This window comes from Grammomys surdaster, unplaced genomic scaffold (genome assembly GCF_004785775.1).
Source record: "Grammomys surdaster isolate TR1022 unplaced genomic scaffold, NIH_TR_1.0 125849, whole genome shotgun sequence".
Taxonomy (NCBI): Eukaryota; Metazoa; Chordata; class Mammalia; order Rodentia; family Muridae; genus Grammomys; species Grammomys surdaster.
This window is the reverse complement of record NW_021620675.1, coordinates 2,146,078-2,155,023: the sequence shown is the minus strand read 5'-3', so window position 1 is coordinate 2,155,023 and position 8,946 is coordinate 2,146,078.

Sequence of the window (8,946 nt, the reverse complement as noted above, 5' to 3'; positions counted from 1 at the left end):
AAGCAATATGGAGCGTCCTTCCGGCCTCTGCGACGGTAGCCCGAAGGGATCAAATGTTTTAAATAGCGCTGCGGGACAGGGTTTATGGTACACCAGGAGAGTATGCATGTGTGAATTAGGGCATTTCCGAACAAGGGACTGGTTGGGCAAAGCAGGTTTTTTCAGGGAGTTCCTCCCCTACAAGTGGCTCAAGTAGTTGTTTATTGTATTGCTTTGAACCTACTTTTTTAGTTGTAAAACATTTTTTTTTTACCAAAATTAATGTGTGTTCATATTAGGAAATAAAAAAATACAAATAAACAGAAAATACAATAGTTCCATCACTGAGATTATGTAGTTTTTCACCTTTCACAATTTTTTTTTTAAAAGATTTATTTATTTATTTATTATATATGAGTACACTGTAGCTGTCTTCAGACACACCAGAAGAGGGCATCAGATCTCATTATGGGTGGTTGTGAGCCACCATGTGGCTGCTGGGATTTGAACTCAGGACCTCTGGAAGAGCAGTCAGTGCTCTTAACCGCTGAGCCATCTCTCCAGCCCCTTTCACAATTTTTAATGTGTGTCTATGTAATATACAAAAAGACTTTTGCCTTGCTTTTAATTTTGTGTGATGGGTGATTTGTGCGCATGTATGTTTGTTTCTTTTACTCATCCATTTCATCCACTTCTCTCAACGTATCTTGATTGTGGCGTGCAGTAGTGGCGCATGCCTTTAATCCCAGCACTTGGGAGGCAGAGGCAGGCGGATTTCTGAGTTTGAGGCCAGCTTGATCTACAGAGTGAGTTCCAGACAGCCCAGGCTATACAGAGAAACCCTGTCTCGAAAAACAAAACAAACAAACAAACAAAAAAACCTGTATCTTCATTGCTTAAACACTAGCACTGTGCATCCCCTTTAAGCCCCTGGAGATCGTGAATCGGTCTTTTCTTAAAAGTTTCTTTTTTTAGCCGGGCGGTGGTGGCGCATGCCTTTAAGCCCAGCACTTGGGAGGCAGAGGCAGGCGGATTTCTGAGTTCGAGCCCAGCCTGGTCTACAGAGTGAGTTCCAGGACAGCCAGGGATACACAGAGAAACCCTGTCTCGAAAAACCAAAAAAACTCATGTGATTCTTCCTTCTCTGGTTTTGATCAGGCTTTGTCTTTCCTGAGGTTTGGTGGACATATCTCCATTCTCTGAGTTTCCTTCCATTTTTGTTGTTGTCATCGTTGTCGTTGGTGGTCGTGGTGGTGTTTCATCTTGTGTGTGTTTCCTGTCATACTTTGCTTCTTTCTTCCTATTCATCTTTTTTTTGTTTGTTTGTTTTGGTTTGGTTTTGGTTTTTCGAGACAGGGTCTCTCTGTATAGCCCTGGCTGTCCTGGAACTCACTCTGTAGACCAGGCTGGCCTCGAACTCAGAAATCCACCTGCCTCTGCCTCCCAAGTGCTGGGATTAAATGTGTGAGCCACCACTGCCCGGCTCTACTCATCTTTGAATGCAATTACTTTCACAACAGTCTCCTCCCCTTCCCCCACCCCTTTAGCCTAAGAAAGGCCTTACAAATAAACTGCCATACTGGAGTAAACTGTCTTCTTCCACTGTCCTCCCTTAACCCTGCCTGCAAGAAAGAGTAAAGGAAGCTGATACACAGATGAAAACAAAGAGCAAACTCAAGATGTTGGGTTTTGGTGTGGTGGTTTTAACATGGGGTCTTACCTTGTAATCTTAGATGGTCTGGAACTTGCTGTGTAGACTATAGAAAGATCTACTTGCCTCTGTTTTCCACCTGCTGGGATTAACCTGTGAGCCCCCATGCCCTGCAAGATATCTATATAAAATATATTTCTCTGTACACCTGTGTGTTTGTATTTGGGTATGTGCACATGAGTGCAAGTTGGCCTCAAAAGCCAGAAGAGGGCACTGGATTTTATGGAACTGTAATTACAGACAGTTGTGAGCCATCCAACATGGTCACAAAAATTCAAACTCAAAATACTCTGAAAAGCAATAAGTGATGTGTTTATAAAAAGATAAAGAGAGAGGGGAAATGTTTGGTGGAGGTGTAGTCAGGTGTGGGGGAAGATGGTGCCTCTGAGGGCCCACGCTGAGGCATCCCTTCTACCTGAGGGACCAGCCACACAATGGCATAGTAAAAAACGGAGTTTATTCAGGGCATAGGGAGGGGAGTTGAGAGGGTAGTAGAGGCAGAGAAAGGCAGAGAGCAGAGACAAGGAGTAGAGTAGAGGCTGGCCATGTGACCCTGGAGAGAGAGATAAGGGAAGGGGGAAGCTATGAGGGGACAGAGGGGGAGCAAGAAGGCAAGAGTAAGAGCAAGAGTGAGGAGGGGCAAGCAGCCACCTTTATAGTGAGTCAGGCATTACCTGGCTATTGCCAGGCAACTGTGGGGAGGAGCTTAGACAACATGCTAACAGTAAGTATTCTTAAATACTGAATCATCTCTCCAGCCCTTGTTTGTGGGGTATTTTTTTTAACTTAATGCTTTATTAAATTCAATAGAGGATTTTCTTTTTTTTTTCGGTTTTTTTTAAATCAAATTATTTAGCTAGAGTGTTTCTTTGATTGGGAGACTTGTAAAGAATCTGAAATAAAACAATGTGCCCCTATATTTAGTTTTTAAATTAAGAGAGAAATACATTGGGCTAGGTGTGATGGTCACACCTTTAATCCTAGTACTCAGGAGACCAATAAAGGCTGATCTCTGTGAGTTCCAGAGCAGCCTGATCTACAAAGTGAGTGCCAGAAAAGTCAGGACAACATACTGAGACCTTGTTTAAAAAAATAAATACATTTCTAATTTTATACAGACACACAAACATACACACACACACCACACACACCACACACACCACACACACCACACACACCACACACACCACACACGCACACCATGTATTCACACCTTCTCTTTCTTTCAATCCCTTCAAGTTCTGCTTTTTTTTTTTTTTCCTCGAGACAGGGTTTCTCTGTGTAGCTCTGGCTGTCCTGGAACTCACTCTGTAGACCAGGCTGGGCTCGAACTCAGAAATCCGCCTGCCTCTGCCTCCCAAGTGCTGGGATTAAAGGTGTGTGCCACCACTGCCCAGCTAAGTTCTGCCTTTTTTGTTCTTTCAGCTTCATGACCTCTTTCCCTTAGTTGCTAGTGTGTGTGTGTGTGTGTGTGTGTGTGTGTGTGTGTACACCCCTATTTGAGAAAGAGTATATATTTTGGTTGATCTTTTGTCTTGTTATTGAGGCAGATTTGCTATGTAAACTAGGATGGTAGTAGATCTAGTAGATATGTTGAGGCTAGCTTCAAACTGGTGGTTCTTTTGACTCAGTGTGCAGGTATTGTTACAGTGGAAACAAGTGTTAGGCATAAGTAAATGTTAAAATGGCAGGGTCAGTAACCATTCATAGAGAGTGGCACAGGCCTTTGATCTCAGCACTCAGGAGATAGAGACTGGTGGATCTCTGAGTTTGAGGTCAGCCTAGTCTACATAGTGAGTTACCTTGTCTCAAAAACACACTGGTTAGATGGATAGATAGATAGATAGATAGATAGATAGATAGATAGATAGATAGATTAGATAGATGGCAAAGTCAGGAGCACTATGGGTGAGAATTAAAGGGCTGGAGAGATGGCTCAGCAGTTAAGAGCAACGACTGCTCTTCCAGAGGTCCTGAGTTCAATTCCCAGCAACCACATGGTGGCTCACAACCATCTGTAATGGGGTCTGGTGCCCTCTTCTGGTGTGTCTGAAGAGAGCAATGGTGGGTATGCTGGGCAGTGGTGGTGCACACCTATAATCCCAGTACTTGAGAGGCAGAGGGAGGCGGATTTCTGAGTTCGAGGCCAGCCTGGTCTACAGAGAGAGTTCCAGGACAGCCAAGGCTACACAGAGAAACTCTGTCTCGAAAAACAAAAAACAGCCGGGCAGTGATGGTGCACGCCTTTAATCCCAGTGAAGACCTCTGCAGAGGGGAGACCCTCTCTCAAGTCTCAGAAAGTCGAGACCACCCAGTAATCTGCTCGAGACACCATGTACCGGAGCAATTGTGAGGTTGTTTATTAGGGCGTGACAACTAGCTGCTGGTCAATTCGTATGCCCACGCAGGAGCGGAATTGACCCCGACAGCCAGTTTGAGAGGTGTTTTTAAAGGAAAAAACCACAAACCAAGGAATGGGGTGATGTAACATAAAAATAGTGGAACATTCCAAAGGAACCCAACCTACGGGAGTCAGGGTCAGGTGAAAACTCTCTGTACTGTTATCTTTCTCAAGAATGTGGTCCTGCCCTGTTACTTCGGCCTTGCCCTGTCACTGCGGTTCCCAGCTTGGTTCTCAACTTGGTTCTCAGCTTGGTTCCACCTAGTTTACTTACATTCTTTCCTAACTCTTTGCAGATAGGCCAGTTCCAGTAATGGTGACTGGTCTTTCTACATTCCTAACTTGCTTCATGCCTCGGTTTCTCTATGTCTTTATAAAGAAAGCCTAAAGAGCCGGGCGGTGGTGGTGCACGCCTTTAATCCCAGCACTTGGGAGGCAGAGGCAGGCGGATTTCTGAGTTCGAGGCCAGCCTGGTCTACAGAATGAGTTCCAGGACAGCCAGGGCTACACAGAGAAACCCTGTCTCGAAAAACCAATAAATAAATAAAATTAAAAAAAAATAAGAAAGCCTAAAGAATACTTTATATGTCTAAAAAGAATTCTATATACCCAGTATCTATAATTTTTCACTCTACACCAGCACTTGGGAGGCAGAGGCAGGTGGATTTCTGAGTTCAAGGCCAGCCTGGTCTACAGAGTGTACCAAGGCTACACAGAGAAATCCTGTCTCCAAAAACAAAAACAAAAACAAAAAAAGAAAAAGAAAAAAAAAGAAAAACCAAAAACAAAAGTCTGGGCATGGTGCCATTTTGTGGATAGCCCTGGGCTGTTTGTATTTTGATGTTAATTCTGCTCTCCTGGGAGAGGCTGTGGACAAGGAGTGAGTCTTATACTTAGGTAACTTCTTGTAAAACATCCCTAATGAATAAAGGAGCCAATCACTGGGTGAGTAGGAGGGACTTCTAGGTTGGAGAGGGAAAGGGGACAGAGAGAGGGTCTTTTTTGGATAGGGACAGCATGAGGACAAGATGTAGCTACAAATGTCTCTGGGTTACTATGGCGGATCCGCCAGGATTTGCCACCAGAGGATTTAGATTTAATATAGATGCAAGATTAGGATTCTAGTCGTTGCGCCCAGAGATTGAGTAAACATTGTTTCTGAACTAAGTTTGTGAGGTGTTTTCCTTCCTGCGCCAGTTCTACTGGGTTCCAGGGAGAAAGGTACCACAGCAAAGTGTAGGTTTGCCAGATGTGCACCACAAAGGCCCTGGGGGTTTTGAAGCACGGGCCTGGTGTGGTAGGACCCACCAGTGGGAACTTAGCGCTGAGTGGAGAGATTTTGAGGCTCTGACTCAGAGTCTCCATAAGAAGAGGCCATCAAGACTGCTGGGCCTGGGTGTAGCTGGGCATAGCGCAGGAACTTGCCATTCTTTTTAATATTTCCCACAACAGTGGCACACCTTGTAATTCTACTAATGGGGAGCCACACACACTGGCTATTTATCAAGTCTAGCTGAATGGTAAATTCTAGGTTCAGTTAAACACCCTGTCTCTAACAGTATGATGCAAAGTACCAGAGAGGAAAGCTCTAGGCACTGACCTCTGACCTCCACACATGTATACACAGACTACACACATACACAGAAATTAACTTTTACTGCCTTTGTAAAGTGCTGAGAAACAAGTCCATTTTCTCACATATAATAAACAAGCCTTTCTATCAAGATGTGTACCCCCATCCCAAATCTGAATTGTTGTAGGAACCCCAGATAATTCATTGACTTAAATTTGAGAAACTAAGTAGGAATGGCAGGTTTGAGTTGTATCATTCTTTACAGGTCAATAGGTCTAAGTAGGAAGTCAAGTTGGACATGGTGGTCTATGCAAGTAACATCATCACTTTAGAGGTGGAGGCAGGAGGATAAAGAGTTCAAGGTTATCCATCTTTGGATACATGTTGAGTTTGTAGTCAGCCTAGGGGAGACAGAAGAGAAAGAAAGAAAAATAGGCAAACAGAAAGACAGACAGCAAGCATCTCCAGTCTCAATGTTATGTAAAAATTGTTCTCCATCATCTCTAATTGGTTAATTAAGAGAGCTGATCAGCCTATGGCTGAACAGGAAAGAGCAGAGGAGAAGAAGGTGTGGAGAAAGCATATGGAGAGACTGAGAGGGTTCACCATGAGATCTCAATGAGAAAGTAGGCATGAGAACACACATGGACCACAGTGAAGGACAACAAGATCAAATGGCAAGTAGTGGGATAGGTGGCTGGGTAATAGCAGCCTGGTCAGATTAGGTAAGAAGCTCCTCAGCTATAGTGCTTACAGCTTGTGAATAAAAATACCAAGTCTCTGTCTTTATTTAGATGTGAAAACAGACTAAAATGGGAGAAGAAATGCCCTGCAGCTATTTGTGAGTTAAATGGACAAAAAAACCCGCCAAGAATTACAAGATAGATAGATGATAGATAATGTAAATATTTGTTTCCAGAAGTTGGTAAAATAATGACATTCTCTAACAATAACATCATTTTTATCTGTTTTTAGGGAAAAAAAGCTAAAGGTGCTAGATTAGCTGGTCTTTGCTACTTTGGGGCTCTTCTTTTTCCTACCCTTTATCCCCAAAGTTTCATGATCTATCATCAGATGAGAGAGAGAGACAAGGATGGAGGGGAGAAAGGAGTTAGAAAAATCCTGAGTCTAATTTCTTTTTTTTTCCTTCGTTGACCACAGCTACTAGCAAACTGCAACCAACCTCCCTAAACGACAATAATCACACACACCACATCTCTCAGTGCTCTAGCATTTATGCACCCTCTGAAAAGTTTCCAGAATTCCAAATGTCACACAATTGCAGAAACTATCTGCAATTGGCAAAACCACACCTCTGCTGGAGCATGAGGTAAATCATAGTCGCTGCCATGTATGGTCTGAAGCAATCCTACATCCCTATACCTGGGATTAAAATGAAAGCACATTCTCATATTTTTGTGTTTTTTGTTTTGGTTTGGTTTTGGTTTTTTCGAGACAGGGTTTCTCTGTGTAGCCCTGGCTGTCCTGGAACTCACTCTGTAGACCAGGCTGGCCTTGAACTCAGAAATCCGCCTGCTTCTGCCTCCCAAGTGCTGGGATTTATTTTTGTGTTTTTTAAACAAATCAAAATTCCAGAATTCTAAATTCCTCCTTCTGTTTTAAGCCATTAATTGTGCTGTGTGCAGTGGGAAATTATAAACAGAGACATTTTCAATGAAATAAGCTCTTTTCTCGTCAGTGGCCAAGGTTGTCAGTAAGCCTCTCCTGCTCAGTTCTATGCTTTGTCAGTTTTGATGATTTCCTGTGGAAATATAAAGAAATCCATGTTCGCAATGCAGAACTTTTGCTGGCTTGCATTCTGCTGCTAATATGTCCTTATAGTATAGAGGCCAACTTAATATCACAGTTATCTCTATAACCCAGTGTCTCTTGACTGCTGTTGTTCCTTTCTCTTAACATTCAGAAAGTTTAACCTTAGCAGAGCACTATTGATTCTATTTCTGTGAGTGTTTGTTTGTTTGTTTTTCCTCTTAGTTTTTATAACATTTCCTGTAAGGTGTGATTAGGTCTTTCTATAACTGCTTGTCCTGTAGGATTGTGTAATATTTCTGTAATGTGTTTTTTATTTTATTTTATTTTATTATTTATTTATTTATTTATTTTTGAGACAGGGCTTCTCTGTGTAGCCCTGGCTGTCCTGGAACTCACTCTGTAGACCAGGCTGGCCTCCAACTCAGAAATCCGCCTGCCTCTGCCTCTGGGCTTAAAGGCGTGCGCCACCACCACCTGGCATGTTTCATATTTTAATATGCAAAAAATTGTTTCACCATACTGGAGACATATGCAAGAGCATTAACGGCCTTAATTTGTACAGGTATCCCCATAATAGCCATTACTGCTAGTAAAAGTGTAATCACAGAATCTTTCAGAACTCAAAGCAGTTGCCTATAGAAACCCTGCATATGTAGCAATGGTGTATAAACTTGAGATTTCCAAATTCTGCAAAATGAAACATATCTATCTGCCAGATTTCATTTCTTTTGATATCACGAGGGTTACTTCTAGCTGGTAATGAAGTTTGGTTATACAAAGAACATTAGGTTATACAAAGGACATTTTCACATAATTTCCTTGGCGTGTTGCCAGGTAAGAGAACATTTTTTTCAGTAAACCTGTTATCATGGTGTTTCTCATTTCATTTTGAGGCTTCTAACATATTTGCTATTAATGACTCATCAATTTCATTTCCTTGGGCTTAATGGACCTTGCAAACCTGTATGAGACTGGATATGGGTGATATATAATAGGTAGTTTTTATTTCTGATTGCCTGTTGCAGCTGTATGAATAAAAAAGTTAATTCTGAATTATTCAGAATAAATTCAGCAGTTTCTATATGCAGAAAAACCCTTTCTGTATATTGATAGCCAGTGATTATGTTAAGAGATTCAGGAAAATTTAACAATACCATAAGAATTGCATACAGCGCTGATTTTTGAACTGGATATATAGGCTTTGAATTACTTTGCGCATTTTGTCTGACTTATAGCCTGACATTTCCAATTTATTTACATCATTGTAAAATGCAGGTTCTTCAGTAATTGGCATTCCTTTTACAATACATGGGAAAATCTAATCAGTTCTTTTCATAAACTGAAGACATTTGCATTTAAGATATTTGCTGTAAATTTTTCCCAAATAGCTGCTATGAGCTGTCAATTTTGATTGATTACTCAACTTTCTTTCTCCCAAATGTAGTTAATTTTATTCCTACATCTTGTCAAGTCCAGGCACATCCAGAACAGCTCCAGAGAAGCAACCTC